The sequence below is a fragment of the Schistocerca gregaria genome, chromosome 6, assembly GCF_023897955.1.
Source record: "Schistocerca gregaria isolate iqSchGreg1 chromosome 6, iqSchGreg1.2, whole genome shotgun sequence".
NCBI classification, from domain to species: domain Eukaryota; kingdom Metazoa; phylum Arthropoda; class Insecta; order Orthoptera; family Acrididae; genus Schistocerca; species Schistocerca gregaria.
Window position 1 is genome coordinate 374321409 of NC_064925.1, and position 23873 is coordinate 374345281.

Below are 23873 nucleotides of genomic sequence, written 5' to 3' on the forward strand. Positions count from 1 at the left end.
ACGACGATCAACTCTGAAGTGTGTTGTGCTACCCTCAGGAAATTTAAGAAACGTCTTCAGCGTGTTTGTCGCCACAAAAATGCAAACAAACTTTTCCTTCTCCATCGCACGCAAGGCCTCACACAAATCTGCGCACACGATCTCATAAAACTTAGACTGTTAGACTGTTAGACTGTTCTTCCTCATACACTTTGAAACCTCGATCTAGCACCGTCCGACTTCCATATGTCTGGACCAACGAAAACTGCACTACGCGGGAAACAGTACGTGGATGACGGAGAGGTACTGCTGCAACATACAGACCTTCCCAGTAAGGTGGCGTACGCCATCGCATTGAACGGAGATTATATTGAAAAATAAGTTGCAGTAAAATGAGTGGGGAATCGTATGGTGTATTGAAAACCTGAATAAAACCAACCCGCTTTCAGAAAAAAGTGTTCATTACTTATTGTACGCCCCTCGTACATTCAAAAGCCTTTCCTAAATAGCAAAATATTCTCAAAGGCAACAGTTTCTGATTTGTTCACCCTAATGTCATATGTCAAGATAAATATTGTCTGTGCTCCTGAATGAGATTTTCACTCTGCAGGGAGTGTGCGCTGATATAAAACTTCCTGGAATATTAGAACTGTGTGTCGGACCGAGACTCGAACTCGGACCTTTGCCTAGCGGGCAAGTGCTCTAACATCTGAGCTACCCAAGGGGACAGAGCGTGAGCCGTTCTTGGGTAGCTCAGATGGTTGCCGGCACGGTAGCTCAGCGTGTTTGGTCAGAGGGTTAGCTGCTCTCTGTAATAAAAAAAAAAACTGAGTTAATGGATCAGCGACGAACTTAAACCGATGTCTTACGACATCCGCCCCGAGCAGATGCAATTAACGAAAACGAAAAAAATGAGATTTTTTTTTTTAAAAAAAGGATTGTAGAGCACTTGAACGAGGAAGGCAAAGGTCCCGAGTTTGAGTCTCGGTCCGGCACACAGTTTTAATCTGCCAGGAAGTCTCATTGTATGTTGTGCTGCCAACTCTCTTCGAAATCCAAACTTTTCCCACTCACAAATTTTTGTGAGCTATTTGCTTATAAGTTTTCAAGTGTATAGCTGACTGATGTGTTTGCCACCTCTATTTTCGTTTTATCAGCACGAGATATTGAAACAGGTAAGTTCTTAAAAAGTTAATTTGCATTAACGGAAGAGACCGACAAAATTCAAAGTTGCGCTTCGTCACACAATTGTATGGTCGCTTTGAGAGTTCCTTCGAAAGTTCAGAAATCTCAAATGTGAGATATTGTAAGAAAGGCGAAGTGTATCGCGAAGAACCTTTCTGTCTCACCAGAAGAAACTTACATTTCAATACGACTCGCATAGCAATCAGAAGGGAACAGCCAGAGGGCTCCGGGCTTATACAGAGGGTTATTGCCAATCTTCCTTCTCCCTTGCACGAGGAAGGTGGAAAAAAAATTCTGGCTTTCGGTCATAACTCCATCCTTTATTGTTCTTTCATTTCGTCGCCCCTCGCAGATGAGCGGGACAAGATGCCACTATTCACCCACAAATCTTCACATTAAATAGAAATATAATTCAGAGTCTAAAATGGGTAAAATATATTTAGGGTTGCTTCATAGTAGATAAAGAAAGATGACACTTTTTCGATAGAACAGGTGACATAGTGTACCAAGCTTGGTTGGAACAGGCGACTAGTTTCACACAATGTTCCACATTCTAATAATAGTGCTCTCATATTAATGGCGGGAACTTGAAAGTTTTAGGAGTTTTCGGTACTCAGAAGAAAAAAAGGTCTAAAATTTGTTTCAAAATACTTTTTTTCCCTTATTGTTATCTGATTTCGTCTCCCCTCACAGGTGAGTGGGACAAGGTGCCACTATTCACCCACAAATGTTCACATTGGAAAGGAATATATTTGAGATTGTAAAACGGGTAAAATATACTTAGGGTCCTTTCATATTCTTAAAATTGTTTTACATTTGCGATTTAAAAGAAAAAGTACTAAAAAAAACTGACGAAGCATTTCACTATAACTACAGCGAACCGCATCGAGGGGGGATAATTTAGGACAGGATAGGTGGCTATATCCAGGTGGTGTAAGTCGTGTAAGATGTAGAGTAACATGGGTTGGTAAATAACAGGGAAAAATGTGGGACTTGGAACAGGTACTTCAAGGTTGAAAGCCAGGCTCTGTTTATAACGATAACTTCGACAGTAGATAATGGTATGTCGAAAATAGTAAATTGTTACATACCTTTAATGGGTATAAACCGATAAACCGTTGGCGTCAACTGTGTACGGAACAATCCCTATAATCCGTTAACTTTGAGACTGGGTACGGGTCGGAATGCAAAATAGATTTATTATTAGAAAGTACAGAATACTGCAGATTTTTGTTAAAATAAACAGTCTCTGAACTCAAAAATGACTACTGTACGAATGTATATTGTTCTCTACAGTGAAAACATTTAATAAATAGCACAGAGCTGTTTCTACTACATACTGGAAAAGAGTAATACTGTACAGTAAGTATATCCTGTACTGTACGTATTGAAGGTAGCCAATACAATAGTAAAAAATTACTTAAAAAGAAAGTCAGTTATAGATGAAATAATAGATTTAGCTTCAGAGTTCCTCCATTCCTTGCTCCACAAAGTTCTACTTGATGTACTGAAGAGCAATAAGAAAAGCGTTCTTGGCGTCGATGTTTCAAATTCGGATATGGGGTTCATCCTCATCACCGTCCAAGTCCTTGTTAACAGTTTCTTCAGCATTTTTTTCCAAAACAGCGGCAATGATCTGGTTGTCACTGAGCTCTTCACTGGTTTCACAGTCTTTGTCACACTGGGCAGTCCACCCCTCATCTTCACTGACAGGGACATACGGTTGTACAGCTTGTGGATCTTTAACGATTTCCTACGCGACACTGTTTTGCTTGCCTTCGATCTGAACGCTATAATAGCTTCCTGCCAAAGATTATGCCAAGGCCTTCTTAGAGTGTCAGGTTTTAGTTCCTCCCATGACTCATCAATCGTGCAGGTAGCATCTTTGACATTGAGCTTCAAATGCGCCACAAGCTTCTTGGGACTTTCCTAAAACTGAGCTGACGGACTTTCTGTGATACCGCCTCTTTAAACATTCTGTCACTTCCTGATCCGTTGGTTGGATACGTGACATGACATTTGGTGTAAGTAAATTAGCTTTTATGTCCTCTTTCGCCAAATCCTCTTCAGATGGATGTGATGATGTGTTATCCAAAAGCAATAAAGCACGAAAAGGAGCTTTTTTTGTTTCAAGTCTTTCTCAACAGATAGAACGAAATCGCCGAAGAAACCAAGATTGCAGTCCATCCGAGCAGATTTTTGACTGCTGTGATAAACCGGAGAGGAAGAGTTGGTTAGTAATGTTTTTGAATGTCCTAGGCTTCTTACATTTGCCAAATAACTATGTAAGGAAGCTTGTGTGTACCATCAGCGTTGCTGCAAGGAACAACGATTAGTTTGTCTTTTTTAAGTTTCGTTTGTCTTTTTTAAGTTACGTTTCCTTAGCCGCCTCGCCATCAGCATAAATTGAAACAAACCGAAATCCGCGACCAGCTTTCCAGCGATGAATCCAATCTTCGCTAACTACGAACACACTTCGGCTTCTAGCTTTCTGTTAAAATCTATTGCCTTTTCTTTTATAATGGGCGCAGATTTTGAGGTTCCTTTCTTTCTTTATTAGTGGAACCACATCCACAACGCACTGTCAAGCAGATAAAGTTTAGGCTTTTTTAATGTTTTGCGATTCTTATGAATGTCTCACCACTATCGTCACTGTACACGGTTCAATGTCATTCCGATTTCTTATCCAATCTTTTACTATCTTAACGTCTACGTTGGGTTCTTTAGCAATTTTTTCTAGTTATTTCCCTTTGGCCAATTTTCGCAGCAGTGCTAATTGTTCATTTAGTGAAAGAGCAACGTGTCTACGTTTCACTCCTGTTTTGTTGACGGAGCACACACAACTGTAAAGTGTATACAAGGTAAAACAAATACATACAGTGCTGTAACGAACACAGGAGAACAACGGCGTAAAACCACCGAAGAGTAAGCACTAAAAGCTTCACAACGCAGTACTGTACAAAAAACACGGACAACGCCAGAAACGTTACGAGAGATGGCGGAGCACTAAAACGGACAAATTATAATAACAATAAACTATCACCTGTAAACAACAATTCAACAAACAAGAAAGGCACTAGGGGAAGTGGGTCACCGCCACGAGTTGGGGAAGTTCGGCTCGAGCACGGTCGGATTAACTGGAGCGGTGAACCATCCGAGGGCGGACTAGAGGGGTTCTACCGTACGTGATTTAGACCAGTTTTCATGTTGGATAGTACAAATCACTGATATTAGAGGTTGGCACTGGGCAGTTTGTGGTTTTTACAGATGTCGATGGCAAGCGTCCACGTGTCGCTGTTTTGTATGTGAGTCAAGGTGTGCAACACAGACTTTTCAAACAGATTTTTCTCTTCTTCAAAACATTCTGGACAATGCTTTGAAGACTTGATTTATATATGTTGATACATGGCATTTTTTTGATGAGAAACAACGTTGACACACTACAGACGCGCTTCCACTACTTAACGCTGCCTATCCCAACTGAGTGATCGAATGCACATCCACTGTTCACAGTGGTTACTTCAAGCTACCGCCGCAGTTATAGTGCTGACGTCACTTATGACCCAACGTCACTTATGTGCCAGGAATAAAATCAGTCTCGGAACTTTTGGACAGATTGTATAGATACAGACAGAAAGCGAACATGTTACACAGTGACACTGCAGTTCAAAGTTTATCATACTTTCTAGTGATCTTCACATCATGTCGAGTATTATTGCATTCAGGGCTAATGTCTCACATGAACATCAGTATAGCGTGTGATGCCCACTCTTATTTCCGATGTGCCCTGGAAGCAGACAGCCTTTGTACATCATCTTGAAGAATTACTTGTCATGTCTGGAACCCATGTCGTGTTCGTCCATGGATATTGCTGGATGTAATCTGGTCTGACAGTATATGTCGTCCATCACATCCCAGACAAGCTAAATGGCTTGACAATCAGAAGATCGCTCATACCAGTCAAGAATCCATACAATCGTCACGTCGTTTGTGGTACAAACTGCATTGTGGGTCATGTGTTATCCTGCTGGGAAATGGCATTTGGTATTTTGACCACAACAGGGTTTGCTGTTCTTGTCACATACAGGCGCGCACTCAGCTCTCTTTCAACAGTTACCGAATAACTTTTAATATACAGTGGCTTCTGTTGTGGGTCAAATTCTACTTGGGACGGATCCGTTGGGGGCTGAATAATAAACATCCGAGTAACAGATACATGGCTGACTGTAAACATATTAGCTGCCTGAACGACCTCTGTTAGCTACAGCGGACCGTGAACTGTGCCTTAAACGATGTTTAGTAATAAAGGAAAGCAACTATGTATGGCACAGGGGTACAAGTGTCGTTTCTACCGAACTCTAAGTGGTAGAATTCAATGCTGGTCATGCTGTAAGAGCACTTGCAAAGCGTATCTAAATGATTGATGTAACAGGTACTACCCTTGAAGAGAAAGCTTCTCACAACCGTGAACCAGACGATGTCCAATCTACGCTCAGGTAGAAGACAAGCAACTTAATGTAACGTAAAGCGGTTGAACAGCTGTGCTAACGACCAAGCTAAATTCTTCATTTCAAAATTTCTATTGATGAATTAGCTTGTATAACGGAAATGTCATTCTGATTAGAAAAAATATGCACTCTGCTCCTGTGAGGATTCGTCTTAAACTGCCAAAAAACCTACGATAGTTGCATACGATTGTACCTCAGCACCTAAACTATTTGTCAACTACTGTTGATGGAAAAATGGAAATGAGCGTTTGGTGTCTTTGGCCGGGAGGCCCATTACGGGGCAGGTCCGGCCGCCTTGGTGCAGGTCTTAATGCATTCGAAGCCACAATGGGCGACCTGCACGCCAGATGCGCTGAAATGATGATGAAGACAAAAAAACACCCAGTCCCTGAGCGGAGAAAATCCCCGACCCAGCCGGGAATCGAATCAGGGCCCGTACTACGGCAATCCGTCACGCTGACCACTCAGCTATCGGGGCGGACATCTACTGTTGATGAAAATTGGTTATTTGTTGACGAGGATAATATTACAGGGCTGGAATCGAAAAAAAACGTGTTACTCTGAAAACAGTGTGATTCATTATTTTTGGAGAGCACTTTACAAGCTGCCCTTCGCTTTTTAAAGAACTTATTGTGATTTATGCTTTTATGCATTATACATATAAATCGTTATTTTTTTACTTTATTGACACGCGAGTCTCTTGATACGTACACGACATGCTTTATGTAAGTAATCATTTGGCAGTAAATTTTTTACCAAGGCCTGTTTATGCTGACTCTGAAGTGGTAACTCATTCTAAGAAATGGTTCAAATGGCTCTGAGCACTATGGGACTCAACATCTATGGTCATCAGTCCCCTAGAACTTAGAACTACTTAAACCTAACTAACCTAAGGACATCACACAACACCCAGCCATCACGAGACAGAGAAAATCCCTGACCCCGCCGGGAATCGAACCCGGGAACCCGGGCGTGGGAAGCAAGAACGCTACCACACGACCACGAGATGCGGGCGGTAACTCATTCTGCTGAACATGATTCTGAAGGAATGAAGTCATAGAAGAAGACGTTGCAACCAAATCAGCATAAATGTTATATTCGGTACACACGTTTCTAACTCTACCTACCATGCCGTAGTGCTTTTGGAAGCAATTCCTCAGTCTGTTTTAGTGGGAAGGAAAATGTGCGATACGGAATCAGGATACCTCAGTATTCAAAGTGTTACACAACTCGTATATCCGGTAAATAGCACGGGTATGCACATGTAATACATTCTTGTGTTTGGTTATCAACTAGCCCGCACCGCTGCATCGCTGTTAAGATGTCGCAACTGAATGTTACCTTTAATTCAGGCCATATATCCACTATAGCAGAAAACGTATTTCTGCTATTTAACTGAGTGGCAGGCTAGTTCTATCAAATTACACACTCGCTTGACATGGCAGCACTGGAGCAGAAATAGGGTTAACACAACAAGAAATAACTTATAACATGTCATAGCAGTTATAATACAAACTTTACCGAGATTTTGGTGACAGTTTGATGCTTGGCACTTCAACGACGAAACCTTTTGACAGCCCACAAAATAGTAACTATGACTAAATACACACTGCGGTGACAGAACTCATGGGACACCGCCTAATATCGTGTCCGACCTCTTTTGCCCATCTTAGTGCAGAAGCTCGGCTTGGACTAACCAGCCATTGGAAGTAGCCTGCAATAGTACTGAGCCACGCTACCTCTATACCCTTCAATAGTTGCGAAAATGTTGCCGGTCCATGATTTCGTGCACGAACTGACCTCTCGATTATGTCCCATAAATGTTCGATGCGATTCATGCCGAGAGATCTGAATGACAAATCATTCCCTCGAATTGTCCGAAATGGTTTTTCAAACCAGTTGTGAAGAACTGTGGGCCGATAATATGGCACATTTTCATCCACACAAATTCCATCGTTGTCTGGGAACATGAAGTACGTGAATGGCTGCAAGTAGCCGAAGATAAACAGGAGCCAGTCCTTTCCATGTAAACACCGCCAACGCCATTTTGGAGCCACTACCATCTTGCACACTGCATTACTGATAACTTTGGTCCATGGCTTCGTGCTGTCTGCGCCACACTCGAACCCTCCCATCAGCTCTCACCAAATGAAATCCAGACGCTTCCGAACAGGCCCCAATTTCCAGTCATCTAGTGTCCAACCGATACCGTCACGAGCCCAAGAGAGGCGCCGCAGGTGATGTCGTGCTGTTATCAAAGGCGCTCGCGTCTAGACAGTTGTACTCTATCGGTGGCTGGCAAAGCTATCGTCGCAAGAATGTGACACGCTGATGGACGTGGCGTTGAACCAGGAAGTGGTCCCAGGTTGTGAGAGCCATATGGAGATTGTTGGTCGGAACTGAGAGACACCAGGCTCGTGTTTGTGCTGTTCTTGCGGTATTCGCTGTGTATCGCTTCATCCTGGTGCGCAAGGGCTTCATACAAGTTGATGACGGGAGTTCGAGTGGTGCAGATCTTCAGAATCGCAGTTTCTCGTGACCTTCCCCCAGGCGGTCTAGACACACACGTTCATCTACATCTACATGGATACTCTGCAAATCACATTTAAGCACCTGACAGTGGGTTCATCGAACCACGTTCACAATTCTCTATTATTCCAATCTCGTATAGCGCATGGAAAGAATGAGCACCTATATCTTTCCGCATGAGCTCTAATTTCCCTTATTTTATCGTGGCGATCGTTCCTCCCTATGTAGGTAGGTGTCAACAAAACACTATAGCATTCGGAGGAGAAAGTTGGTGATTGGAATGTCGTGAGAAGATTCCGTCGCAACGAGAAACGCTTTTCTTTTAATGATTTACAGCCCAAATCCTGTATCATTTCTGTCGCACTCTCTCCCATATTTCGCGATAATACAAAACGTGCAGCCTTTCTTTGAATTTTTTGGATGTACTCCGTCAGTCCTATCTGGTAAGGATCCCACCGTGCAGCAGTATTCTAAAAAGAGGACGGACAAGCGTAGCGTAGGCAGTCTACTTTTAGCACTCATGTGGATGACCTCACACTTTTCGTTATTTAGGGTCAAATGCCACTTTTCGCACCATTCAGATATTTTTTCTAAATCGTTTTGCAGTTCGTTTTGATCCTCTGATGACTTTATTAGTCGATAAACGACAGCGTCATCTGTAAACAACCGAAGACGGCTGTCAGATAGTCTCCCAGATCGTTTATATAGATTTTGGGGTCAATCTGACTGCCACAGGCAGAAGCGAGACGCATCACTGAAAATCATTAATACCTCCCAGTGCCCAATGTCTCTGAACTGTGCAAGTGTCTGTTGTCTGTGGTATGACGTCAGCAGCAAATGAGATACGGGAACTCGAGATTTCAGCCTAGCTGCAATAAAGTGTTCCCTATTTTTATTGGTGTAACTCTGCCTGTAAGCTCTATCTGAATTCCATTTGCCGTCGTCCCTCTATTCGTCAGAGCTACACTCCTGGAAATGGAAAAAAGAACACATTGACACCGGTGTGTCAGACCCACCATACTTGCTCCGGACACTGCGAGAGGGCTGTGCAAGCAATGATCACACGCACGGCACAGCGGACACACCAGGAACCGCGGTGTTGGCCGTCGAATGGCGCTAGCTGCGCAGCATTTGTGCACCGCCGCCGTCAGTGTCAGCCAGTTTGCCGTGGCATACGGAGCTCCATCGCAGTCTTTAACACTGGTAGCATGCCGTGACAGCGTAGACGTGAACCGTATGTGCAGTTGACGGACTTTGAGCGAGGGCGTATAGTGGGCATGCGGGAGGCCGGGTGGACGTACCGCCGAATTGCTCAACACGTGGGGCGTGAGGTCTCCACAGTACATCGATGTTGTCGCCAGTGGTCGGCGGAAGGTGCACGTGCCCTCGACGTGGGACCGGACCGCAGCGACGCACGGATGCACGCCAAGACCGTAGGATCCTACGCAGTGCTGTAGGGGACCGCACGGCCACTTCCCAGCAAATTAGGGACACTGTTGCTCCTGGGGTATCGGCGAGGACCATTCACAACCGTCTCCATGAAGCTGGGCTACGGTCCCGCACACAGTTAGGCCCTCTTCTGCTCACGCCCCAACATCGTGCAGCCCGCCTCCAGTGGTGTCGCGACAGGCGTGAATGGAGGGACGAATGGAGACGTGTCGTCTTCAGCGATGGGAGTCGCTTCTGCTTTGGTGCCAATGATGATCGTATGCGTGTTTGGCGCCGTGGATGTGAGCGCCACAATCAGGACTACATACGACCGAGGCACACAGGTCCAACACCCGGCATCATGGTGTGGGGAGCGATCTCCTACACTGGCCGTACACCTCTGGTGATCGTCGAGGGGACACTGAACAGTGCACGGTACATCCAAACTGTCATCGAACCCATCGTTGTACCATTCCTAGACCGGCAAGGGAACTTGCTGTTCCAACAGGACAATGCACGTCCGCATGTATCCCGTGCCACCCAACGTGCTCTAGAAGGTGTAAGTCAACTACCCTGGCCAGCAAGATCTCCGGATCTGTCCCCCATTGAGCATGTTTGGGACTGGATGAAGCGTCGTCTCACGCGGTCTGTACGTCCAGCACGAACGCTGGTCCAACTGAGGCGCCAGGTGGAAATGGCATGGCAAGCCGTTCCACAGGACTACATCCAGCATCTCTACGATCGTCTCCATGGAAGAATAGCAGCCTACATTGCTGCGAAAGGTGGATATACACTGTACTAGTGCCGACATTGTGCATGCTCTGTTGCCTGTGTCTATGTGCCTGTGGTTCTGTCAGTGTGATCATGTGATGTATGTGACCCCAGGAATGTGTCAATAAAGTTTCCCCTTCCTGGGACAATGAATTCACGGTGTTCTTATTTCGATTTATAGGAGTATATTTGAAAAGTCATACGATCTTTCCGTGGTATGTTCCTTCTGGAAGGACCTGGGCCCGATTTTTCTTGCCACACTATTTCCCTGAGCCCATCTTGTTACAGCCTATTCTGCATTTTACATCCACATGCCTACCCTGAAATTTACACTTAGGTACGTGAAATGTATTTTTAATTGTGAATATGGGCAGCTATCAGCTGTATAACGAAATGACGACAGTGAAAATTTGTCCCCGTTTGCGAGTCGAACCCGAATGTCGTGAGTGGTCATCTTACTATCAGGCTATCCAAGCACGAGTCACGCCCGTACCCAGTATTCCATTTGTCATCCCCCATGTGTCTACAACCTGCAGTCTTACATCCATTGCGTATATTTCCGTACAGAGAAGACAATTTAATTAAATGTCGCTTGTCCAGAGTCGGCGGCTAAATACCACATTGAAGTGCCTGTGTTGTTTAGCATGCATGCATATCCGAAGGAAGATTGCTTCTTACTTCCGAACAACACCAGCCACGGCGATATGGTATTTATCCGGTGACACCGGACTAGAGACTTTCAATTAAAATGTCTTCCATGTAAGGGAAGATACATAATGAATGTACGAGTGCACGTTGTAGACACATGGTTGACGACGTATGGAAGGTTGGGTCTGGTCGTGTGTCGTGTTCGGATAGCCTAATAGTAAACCGACAGCTTGCGATAATAGGGAAATCTGGGTTCGAGTCTCGGTCCGGAACCAATTTTCGCTGTAGCCGCTCGATTATACAGCTGACGATTGTCCGTATGAATAACTCCAAATACATTTCATGTACTTCATAACGGCTGTAATCGCCGCAGTGCCTAATCCTTACGGACGTGCATGCATGTCCAAAGGAACATTTCACTGTAATTTGAAAAACACGGGCACTGAAATATCCTATTACACTTAAGTGCCTGGCGGAGCGTTCATCGAACCACCTTCAGACTATTTCTTTATCAATCAAAATATCCACGGGTGTACTGCCGGTCTATAGTGTCCAACGGGCACAATATTTCGGCGATCAAACTTGTCGCCATCATCAGGTGAACTGACGGACTGCTCAGTCCGTCAGTTCACCTGATGATGGCGACATGTTTGATCGCCGAAATATTGTGCCCGTTGGACACTATAGACCGGCAGTACACCCGTGGATATTTTGATTATCAAATACGCCGGGAGAAACTCAAGAATCATATTTCTTTATCGTTTCGGTGTCGAACATCGCAGGGAAAAGAGAACACCGAAACCTTTCCGTGCAAGCTCTAATTTCTTCCATTCTATTACAATAATAATTTCTCCCTACGTAGATGGGCATCAATAAAATATTTTCTCATTCGGAGAATAAATTTATTGACTGAATTTTCGTGAAAATATCTCGCTTTCGTTTTAATGACTGCTATACCACTCGCGTGTCGTATCAAAATGATCTGGCCTTTTATGAACTTTTTCGATGTCCTCCTTCAGACCTTATCTCGGAAGGAGCCCTTAATTCGTAGCAATACTCCGGAAGGCGACGGACAAGCATACTGTAGGCAGTCCCTTTTGTACATCTGATGCACTCTTTAAGTGTTCTCCCAATTAAAAGCGGTCTCTGATTTGGCTTCCAACAACACATCCTACGTGATCGTTCTAATTAAAGTTATTCGTCACTGTAATGCCTAGGTATTTAAGCTGACACAATTAAGTTCACTACAGCCGAATGTCCGTGACTTCTGGAAGTATGATCTTCCCAGTTTCCCGATACGGATGATCTGACCAAGTCCGAAAGATGAGGTGTTGAGTAACTATAGACACAACCAGCAGCGACCATGTAAACAAACAATTCATTATCTGTAATAATGGCTTTTTTCTATGCTGACATTAAGCTAGCGTGAAGTAAAGTTTTAATCGCCATGGAAACACTAGAGCATGAGTTCGGAAGCGTTTGCTCGAAGTGTTCATGGTGTATCACTGCCCATTTCAATCGATTTATATAATTGAAATACGAGCATTTATTTGATATCGTCACTTAGAATCATCTAGAACAGATGTGATGGATCGACGCATCGCTGAAATGACTGAGAACTACGTGTAAGTCACGGGCTGAGGATATGGCATAAAAATAATCTCGATAGAAAGGGAAACACAAACCATAGCATATATCGTAAAGAGAAATTAGGAGAAACGTTGATCCTCCTAATTTTATGTCAACAATGTTCCATACCAAGATTGTCACATTTTCCTCGTGGTGTAAATAGTACCAGACATTTTCTGGAACGAAGACCACGGTATTCGGCTGAAGATGTTTGGGAAATGCAAAGGAAACACGAATATGGAGGATATCTACAGAAAGACGAGAATCCGTTGCAGTGCCATCGTAGCAATCTATCTGCCACTGTGGTTTCTCTTTCACTTCCCGTAAACAATTACGAAACAATTCTGTATAAGGGGCCTCATCTTTAAATCTCCTTTAGCCAATAGTCACCCCTGTGGGGTGAACTGTTCTCCTCGTTTATCCCTTTTTCGCCATCGTCTTCCAGCGAAGAGTCGTTTTATGTTTTCTGAACGTTCCCCTGGCATACAGCCTTACATTCTGTTTATGAGGAGCCGATAAACAGCTATAGGCCTATACCGTTTATTCGGTTTCTGGGAGAGACAAGGCCCGCCGTATTCCCAGCGTAGTTCCGGCACTCTACAATACTGCTTCCCCCGACTTGGAGGCGCGCCAGAACTGTTTCCGGGCGGTGGAACCGTAACAGCGGGACATTGGGATTACGAATGAGGCCATCTCTCATCTAAATTTCATACCCCCTTAGCGGAGCTGCGCGCCGCGCCGGAGACGGTGACGAAAGTGAAAAGAAAACACAGTCTGCCCTGCCCTTAGTGTTAGCGCAGACTCCCACTGCCAGTCCGCGACAACAGAGCAAAAACTTCGTGTTCATAAAAACGATAAGCCGCACTCGTGGACGAAGTTTGGACATTAGGTGCACGTCCTCAGGCGTAGCTCTGCGGCAGCGTGCGCGCCGCTTCCATGACACTGTCACTTTGCCAGTTTAATCCGCAGGGGAGAGAGCAAAGAGAACCGGAAGAACCGGACTGTGGGGGGTGGGGTGGGGGGGAGGGGTAAGAAAACTGCGGAACACCTTCTGATGCAGCCAGAAGCATGAGTTCGCTTAGAATTTCGCAGGATCTATGAGATTAATCTCTCCCTCCATAGATGAGAGAAATGAAGTGTGGACAAAAATCTGCGGAGTTGCTAACTGTGGCGTGGAACACACGAACGTAACTTTCTTTTCGTACAACCTGTTTATTTAACAACATATAATCACAAATTTGTTTTCTTTACAAATTAACAAATTTGTGAAGTGAATAAGGTCTTACAAGAGACATAAAAAAAGGACCAACATGACAATAATTATAAGAGCCCGGACCTGCAGCCGGCCCGTAATCGGGTGAAACAGCGGTGTTCACTACCGCGCTGGACATAGTTTCTCTTATTAAATGCCCTACTGCAACACATGGAAACGTAAGTAATATTGATGAAAGGAGTGTTTCAATTACTTAAAAAATGACGTAATTTTTTTATTTGGAAACTGTATGGCGGAAGGATTGGGGCTAAGATGCGCACCTATGCTTAAAGGTTAAAAAATTAGGAAACAATTATGACAATGATAAGGCTTGCTTCAAAGGGAGCAACCTTTTCATTTCAATCAGCGACAAGGTGCGACTGGATCCCAACCCGACCCTTTTGACAATCTTATTCGGACTAAAGCTCTGGTGATAGATGGTTGTTAATATGTCAAAAGTTAAATTGCTTCTCAGTTATGAAGGCCGCTCTGAAGGAACATTTTATAACGTTCCGTATGAGCACTTATTACAAGAGAACTCACTGGGCAGAACCACAAGATCCAGTTAAAAATACACCAATAATGACACGGTCTTTCAAAGACAGGAACGCACAGCTTAGTACAACAGGTAGTTCAGATTATCTCAAATACAGTTACAATTACGGAATTGAACCGGTTAACATCTAAATCTAACCACAAAACTCCTGTTTGTTTAACGGCCTTGGTACAAATGTTCCGACTGTATTTCTCACCAGGGGCTGATTCGTTGAAACATTAATGACCGGGTATGAAGAAGAAAGGAAGGGAAAATTTAATACCGGGACAAATTTTCAAACGACAACTAGTTTCTAGTACAATACTACGGTCTATATTTACAACCAAAGAGCCGACCGAGTAAAACTCTGAGGGTTGGATACAAACCAGAAAATAATTAGTAGGTCGAGTACACAATGACACCCACCAACCCGAGGATTACAGAATGTACTCACCTTTATCAGCAAGCAGAATCCACGGCGGCTGCTGGGTGGTGCCGATTAAAGCCAAGTAGAAGGGGGCAGCCAGGCTACGAGCGCTCGCCTGACACAAATGTTGCCAACCAACCAAAGTGATGTCGGCCTTAGTCGACGCTGACCCCGGTGAAGTACTCCTGCATCCTTCCTCTGGGCAGGGCTTCCTTGCGTAATGGTTCAAATGGCTCTGAGCACTATGGGACTTAACGCCTGAGGTCATCAGTCCAATAGAACTTAGAACTACTTAAACCCAACTAACCTAAGGACATCACACACAACCATGCCCGAGGCAGGATTTGAACCTGCGACCGTAGAAATCGCGCGGTTCCACACGGAAGCGCCTAGAACCGCTCGGTCACACAGGCCGGCCTTCCTTGAGTAGCTCTTGGCTTCGACCGCTATGAAGTCGCGACCGCCTCTTGTGGCGACGCTACCGCCAATCCTCAAACTTGGTGCCTCTTCTCTCGGGACACGAACCCATATATCGGCAAGCAAAGAGCTTCTGAAATACCATCTATTACTCATGGATATTGGCAATGGGTCCCCAAGAGGAATAGTCGATACTACCCGTGAGCTAGTGGCGCCAGGCAGAACAGTCTACTAACTTAATGGCGCCACGGCTCTCTAACGATTATTGTTTATTAGAAATTTTTCGGGTCCTCATGAACGTAAATAAGTTGACAGACAAATCGACAGAAATTCCCTTCCACAGCCGGCCGGAGTGGCCGTGCGGTTCTAGGCGCTACAGTCTGGAACCGGGCGACCACTACGGTTGCAGGTTCGAATCCTGCCTCGGGCATTGATGTGTATGATGTCCTTAGGTTAGCTAGGTTTAATTAGTTCTAAGTTCTAGGCGACTGATGACCTCAGAAGTTAAGTCGCATAGTGCTCAGAGCCATTTGATTTGAATCCCTTCCACATATTCCTAACTGGGACTATCGTAAGACGTGCTATCAGCTAGCCTGGTACCTCACTGAAGAGTCCGTGACCTTTGAGTGAGTGGTTCATTAATCGAACAGACCGCTTTAACTATGTGCGAATGCAAAGTATTAGAAAATCAAAGACAAGCCCCAAACTCCAACGACAAAACTTCGAAGATTGTTCAGGTATATTTCTGACTATTTTGGTACAATAGATCCGAAGTTTCCAGTGGCTAATTTCGGAATAATAAACTAATTACGACTTATTAGGTTTGTGAGCCCAATTACTTTTCTTCTTGAAAAAATGACTGCAGAACAATGATGCACCCTCCAATATGGAACCACCTAAACATGCAAGGCAAAAAACATTCTCCAACAACCCTCATATGCTAAACTACAAACATCAAAAAAAGTTTTGCATCACTCCGGTTCCCAGAATTCCTGAAGATAGACATTGACTGTGGATATTGTATCACAGGCACAGTCCCTTTGACTGTTCATAGTTGTCACTAAACCTGCCCAAAAACGTAAACAACCATGCATGAACAGTGCATATTAGACGGAGGGGGTCCGACAGACTATCAGTTCCAGTCTTTCCATCAGGAAGGAGGTACACGGCTCGTGTTGTCTGCAGTTCAGCCATGCCTAGATGGTAAGTACCACGGTTCGATTATGTCTGCATTGGTTCTTTGTCCCAGGAAAGGCTCTCAACAAGGGAAGTGTCCAGGCGTCACGAAGTGAACCAAAGCGATGTTGTTCGGACATGGGGAAGATACGGACAGACAGGAACTGTCGATGACATGCCTTTCTCAGGCCCCTCCAAGGGCTACTACTGCAATGGATGACCGCTACCTACGGGTTATGGCTCGGAGGATCCCTGACAGCAACGCCACCATGTTGAATAATGCCTTTCGTGCAGCCACAGGACGTCGTGTTACGACTCAAACTATGCGTAATAGTCTGCATTATGCGCAACATCACTCCCGATGTCCATGGCAAGGTCCATCTTTGCAACCAAGACACCATGCAGGGCGGTACAAAGGGGTGCAACAACATGCCGAGCGGACCGCTCAGGATTGGCATGACGTTCTCTTCACTGATGAGTGTCGCATATGCCTTCAACCAGACAGTCATCAGAGACGTATTTAGGGGCATCAAGGTTAGGTTGAACGCCTTAGATATACTGTCCAGCGACTGCAGCAAGGTGGAGGTTCCCTGCTGTTTTGGGGTAGCATTACCTGGGGCCGACATACGCCGCTGGTGGTCACGGAAGGCGCCGTAACGGCTGTATGATACGTGAATGCTATCCTCCAATCGATAGTGGAAGCATATCGGCAGCATATTGGCGAGGCATTCGTCGTCATGGACGACAATTCGCGCTACCATCGTGCACATCTTGTGAATGACGTCCTTCAGGTTAACGATATCGCTCGACTAGAATGGACAGGATGTTCTCCATCCAGCATGTCCCCTATCGAACTTGCCTGGGATAGATTGAAAAGGACTCTTTATGGACGACGTGACCCACCAGGCACTCTGAGGTATCTACGCCGAATCGCCGTTGAGGACAATGTGGACCAACTGTGCGTTGATGACCTTGTGGATCGTATGCCGTGACGAATACAGGCTTGCATCAATGCTAGAGGACGTGGTACTGGGGATCAGAGGTATCGGTATGTACAGTGTGTGTTACCAATAAGTTGGCTCAAGTTTGTTGAGCTGTGACTGACACCTTTTCTAATCCGAAGCTTGAATATTCTGCAGCTTTAGAGTAAATCTTTCTTATAACTTATGGCTTTCGTCTACATTCAAACAGCTAGTGAAACTACAGAGATATATAAGTTTAATTTTTCAATATTTTACACAGAGTTTTGTTTCCCCCAACCTCAGAGGAATCGTACGACATCCAGGTTTCCCTTTAAGCATCTTGCGAAGCAAGAATTCAGAGCTAGCTTCTACACTTAGAATCATTATTTAGTAACTTGGAACTAATTAAATGACTGGTCTAAACATTTTCGGTATCGTTACCAATGAACAATGATCTCATCATGTTGGACAGTTAATTACAGTTGAACTATGTATGTTTGAGGTAAGAAATGCGGAGTTACTTTTTATTCGAGATGATACCTCTCTGCTAAGGGGGTACTATTCTCTTAGGTATATCAGTGCACTGACGCCCTGCCCTGTAACATCAAGGTAAATGAAGAGAACATAAAATTCGAGCTGGCGCGTCTCTATACAAAGTTTACTAATCATAAATAGTTTTGTTTGTAACTTTCTATTTTGGTCTAAATTCCGAACCCGTACTTACTCCTTCATCACTGCTTCGGGTAATGCTGTGACAAGTTGTTTAGCGACGCGTCCAACAGAGCAGCATTAATACAAACAGCGAGCTAGGTGTCAAACGATTTACGATACGTGCTTCAATACGACCCAGACACCGAACTAGTACCACAAACCCACAGTGAGGCAATTGTTTTCGAGATAATCAGCAATCGAATAAGCAGTTGGCTTGGATGAGAAGCAACTGCGCCCTTTGATGCTTCAAGTGGGTCATTAGAGTGAGGCAACGCTCCTAAGCGTGAATAGACTGATATAATGAAAGTTTATTTTATTATTGTTTGATTAAAAACCTATTTAGCTCGTATAACGTAAATTTATTTTATCATTATTCAATTAAACTAAGATGAAACTGCTATATTACTCATACATGTTTATCTTGGTAACGCAAAAACCGATATTCTTCACACGTGTACAAAGTACCCCGCACGCCTGCTCACGTTATAAAAAAACGGTGCGCCTGCTCGGTAGTAAGACGAGGGTTGAAACTTTAACAGTGACAACTATTTGTTTAAAATGAAGACGAGACATGTAAATGTTTTAAAAATTATTTTACTCTCCTTATAGGTAGATATCAGCTTGGTGTACCTCGGAATATCTTTAGCAGCACCATTTCTGCTGTTAGTTCGAATGAAGCGGTCTGTTGCCTGACGAATCTCTGTGAGAGATCTGAAACAAATGCCACGAAGTAGAGCGTCCTCCTCAGAAGTCGAGTAAAAAGCACAAGAGTATACAGCCGCGAGGGGAGAGGGAAGAGGGGTGGGGGAGTGTGGGGGACAGGCGGTATGGTGGATGGCAAAGCACGCAAAATGAAGAGTGGGTTTTGCAGAAACTGACACCACTTCTTTCTCAGAGTATGTCGTAGATTGTGTTTCAGTAACGAACAATAATATAGCGCACTAACATTCTGTCGCTGGGAATTACATACGTTAGCAAAACACCATAGCAGTTGTCCACGAGAATTACCACAACTTCCACCTTCCTTGGTTCTGGCAAATTTTCGATCATCTCCGTGACCGTTATTGGGTCCATACGTTTGATTGGCATTTCAGATATGGCTCGTACGATCTTCGTCTCACCAAGCGTAATGATACGATGTAAGGAAGACTCCCCTTCTACATCTACATCACTACTATGTAATTCCACTCCTGAGAAGCAGGCGGAAGAAAAATGAACAATTGATCTTTCCGTGCAAGCTCTGATTTCTCTTATTTTATTACAGTGTTCGCTTCTCCCTAAGTAGATGGGCGTCAAGAAAATATTTTTGCATTCAGTGGCGAAAATGGGTGACTGAAATTTCGTGAAAATATCTCGCCGTAACGAGAAATGCCTTTGTTTTAATGACTGTCACTCTAACTCATCTATCATATCCGTAACACTGTCTCGCCCATTTCACGATAATACGAAATGAGCTGGCCTTCTTGAACTGAAATAATACTCGGTTGGTGCGCAATTTTAGAAGAAGCCGCTTGTGAAGGAAGGTGTCAAAAGCTTCGTGGAAATCTGTTGTTGTTGTGGACTTCAGTCCTAAGACTGGTTTGATGCAGCTCTCCATGCTACTCTATCCTGTGCAAGGTTCTTCACCTCCCAGTGCCTACTGCAACCTACATCCTTCTGTATCTGTTTAGTGTATTCATCTCTTGGTCTCCCTCTACGATTTTTACCCTCCACGCTGCCCTCCAGTACTAAATTGGTGATCCCTTGATGCCTCAGAACATGTCCTACCAACCGATCCTTCCTTCTAGTCAAGTTGTGCCACAAACTTCTTTTCTCCCCAATCCTATTCAATACCTCCTCATTAGTTATATGATCTACCCATCTAATCTTCAGCATTCTTCTGTAGCACCACATTTCGAAATCTTCTATTCTCTTCTTGTCCAAACTAGTCATCGTCCATGTTTCACTTCCATACATGGTCACACTTCATACAAATACTTTCAGAAACAACTTCCTGACACTCAAATCTACACTCGATGTTAACATATTTCTCTTCTTCATAAAGGCTTTCCTTGCCATTGCCAGTCTACATTTTATATCCTCTCTACTTCGACCATCATCAGTTATTTTGCTCCCCAAATAGCAAAACTCCTTTACTATTTTAAGTGTCTCATTTCCTAATCTAATTCCCTCAGCATCACCCGACTTTATTCGACTACATTCCATTATCCGTGATCTGCTTTTGTTGATATTCATGTTATATCCTCCTTTCAAGACACTGTCCATTCCGTTCAACTGCTCAAGTCCTTTGCTGTCTCTGACAGAATTACAATGTCATGGGCGAAACTCAAAGTTTTTATTTCTTCTCCATGGATTTTAATACCTACTCCGAATTTTTCTTTTGGTTCTTTTACTGCTTGCTCAATATACAGATTGAACAACATCGGGGAGAGGTTACAACCCTCTCTCACTCCCTTCCCAACCACTGCTTCCCTTTCATGTCCCTCGACTCTTATAACTGCCATCTGGTTTCTGTACAAATTGTAAATAGCCTTGCACTCCCTGTATTTTACCCCTGCCACCTTCAGAATTTGAAGGAGAGTGTTCCAGTCAACATTGTCAAAAGCTTTCTCTAAGTCTACAAATGCTAGAAACGTATGTTTGCCTTTCCTTAATCTAAGATACGTGGAAATCTACAAATATGGAGTCAATTTGAGAGTCGCTGTCACATTCGTAGTATTCCAACTGGGTACGGGAAGTGTCCCACCGTAACGATTTCTCAGTTCCTGTCAGGTTATGCGCAACGCATCGTCATGCAATTTTTCCGTCAAACGTCTGCCACATTTCGACGTAACTCTTTTAATGATTTTCTACAGCTTGCCAATATTTTGTTAAGACAAAGCAGATTCCACGCAAGACCCTGATGACACTATCGTGCTGTACGTTGTCTCGAACATTCATATTTTATCCAAGTCCGTTGTTCTGGTTTCGAGGACATCGTGACTATAGTTGCGCTCTACCAAAACAAAGTTTCGGTTGTTTCGGTACAGAACATTAATGAAATAGTAAATGTTAGGATTCCCGGTAGTATTAAGAGCACTGGTAGGGAAAGGAACATAAATTAATGTGTGAGAGAGAATCTTGGGTCGAAGACTTCTTTTCGTTTTTTGTTTGTTTCTCTGTTATGCACTAGCTAGAAGGCCACGTCGTTCGCTGTTAGTCCCTTGTGTATTTTATAACCTTGTAAAATACGAGGGCTATTCGGAAAGTAAGGAACGATAGGTCGCGAAATGGAAGCCACAGTAAAACTCAAAACTCTTATTTGCAACAGTCAGCTACAGCTTCCAGCTGCTTATCTCCACAGCCGCCGATCCGACCTTGACGTTTGTCGTAGCGTTGTATCAACTTTACAACACCCACGTTGGTCTACAGCTCATTGTCTGTGCCAAAATGTTGTCTTCATAGCCAGCAGTTCATGTGAGCAAAGATGAAACTCAGAGCGAGACAATTAAGGGTTTTATTGTGGGTAATCATACATTTCCAATTGAAATGCAGGAGCATCTTCATTGCCCTTGCAGAATGCGGCTGAAAATTGTCTTGAATAAGAAACCGCACGACAGTTGTGTAATGTTGGCTGCATAGCTTGAGGAGAAATTTCTCACCAGGCCCTCGTACTTGGCGGGAGACACTATTGTTCTAGGTATCTTTTTTGTGCTCCCTGTGTGCTCAGAACTAAAAAGAACGACGTAACACGATCGACGGGCATACTAGAGATACTGCCCAAGACACCGGTGCAAAACTTCATCGTATTTTCACTGTGGTTTCCATTTCGCGACCGACCGTTTCTTACTTTCCGAATAACCCTCGTATAAACTTCATTTTATACTTAATAAAAGTTAGTTAATCACCTAACTTGTGGCGTTTTTTGTAACCACAGCAATTATTTTTGAAGTAAGTAACGTTTACATGGAGAAGCATAAAAAATCTATATCATTCTTGTTGTTATTTTGTACTCAAGCAACGATCTTCATCGTAATCAAAGGCAAGAGTTTCCCGTTCTTATTGATAAATGTGAAAGTTGTTTATGAACGACAAAAACACGTTTTCTACAAGCCTGGCGAAGTAATGGATCGATGTTTGATATGCTTTTCTCCTTTTTTTCAATTTTACCTTTTTTTGAGGAAATTGCATGTTCTACCCTTAAAAGATTATAAGATAAATCTATATTATTTTTACTAGAAATACACCTTCCTTTTGTTTCACATTACAAATCAACAATGTTCGAATAAAACCAGAATTTAATGTTAACAATTTACATTTCTTATTTTTAAGTAACAGACAGGAAGGTAACTATGTAGCACAAAATTACTCCATAGGTTACGTGGTCCTGTACACATCATTATTTGGTTTCTAGACGGTTCCCCACTTCTAGTTTCTAGGGGAATCTGCAGCAGTAAGACACTGATGGCATAGACACACAAAGAGATCAAAATGAGACAGCTCCCGATAGGTATGCAACACGCCTCATTTACTGGTAACACGATTAAGATCTTAACTGACCAAGGCTCTTAGGAAAGCTATCGTAGTTTATGTTCACTTATGATAATCTACAGTCGCCTACGCAAATTTTACAACTCTAGTCGTGTCAGGATGACATTCACTACAAGAAAATCTGCTCTTCTCATAGCTATCAAGCACGTGATTCGGGAAGAGAGAGTCCCTTTGCGTTGAGATAAAGTACTGTTATGTGACTAACGTATGATATAAGAAGCATTATTTGAAGAATGAAAATATCAGAAGTTATAAGTTCTGAATTTCACATTTGTCACGAGAGGCAAATAAAGTTTCTCTTTTTGCATTTAACTTATTTGTGTCTAACAAATTTAGAAGGTATTCAGACCTGCTGTTCACATGATTACTGCAAAAAAATTAGACAAATCAGAAATTAATTTATTAAGAACGTTCTGAGTGCCACACAAGGGAACTGACTGGTTTTATGAGCCAACAAGAAAGTATTTGTTTTAAGTGATGTTAATACTAAGGCACTACGTTATATTTGCGATGATGGAAGAGCAGAAATACAGCAATAATGTATTAATTAGTGGTACAGTGCTCAAGAAGAAGCCATTCCTCTATCATTTCAGGTTTTTCAGAGGGGAATAAAAAAATTAAATTCATGAAAAAATTTCTCAGTATTGGCTTCTATTTCCCATATAACTTAATTCTTGGATCAGACGATTCAAACTGTAGAATTTCGTGAGTTGTCGAGGAAGAAATGGCAACCTCGTTAGTGGACCTTCCTGTTTTGCAACTGACAAGAGTGAGTGGTCTTTCAGATGAAGTACGACATGGCATACAGCTGTCATTGTCGTTCCTATTTTGAATACATTGACTTCTTTTATTCTTCCGTTTCAGTCTATTTGATACGGATGCCTATGAGACATTTCGATCGTACTGCGTTTGGAGGCATTAGACGGCTCCCTTGACAACAGTGTTTCGTCCGCTCCTTCAGTTTTTTCACTATTTTTGATATTCAGATTATATCCTTTCATTAAAAAATGTTTTGTCCATACAAAGAAAAAAACCTACATGTACTCTGCTTGGCTTAGCACATAAACTGCGTCTCATATAAATGGAGGAGCCCTTGACGCATGACACTTGGGCCCGTGCACCATCTAATAGTGAATGTGTGAAATATTTTTCCATATTTTGGCACCTGGCTCAAATCCATGGACAT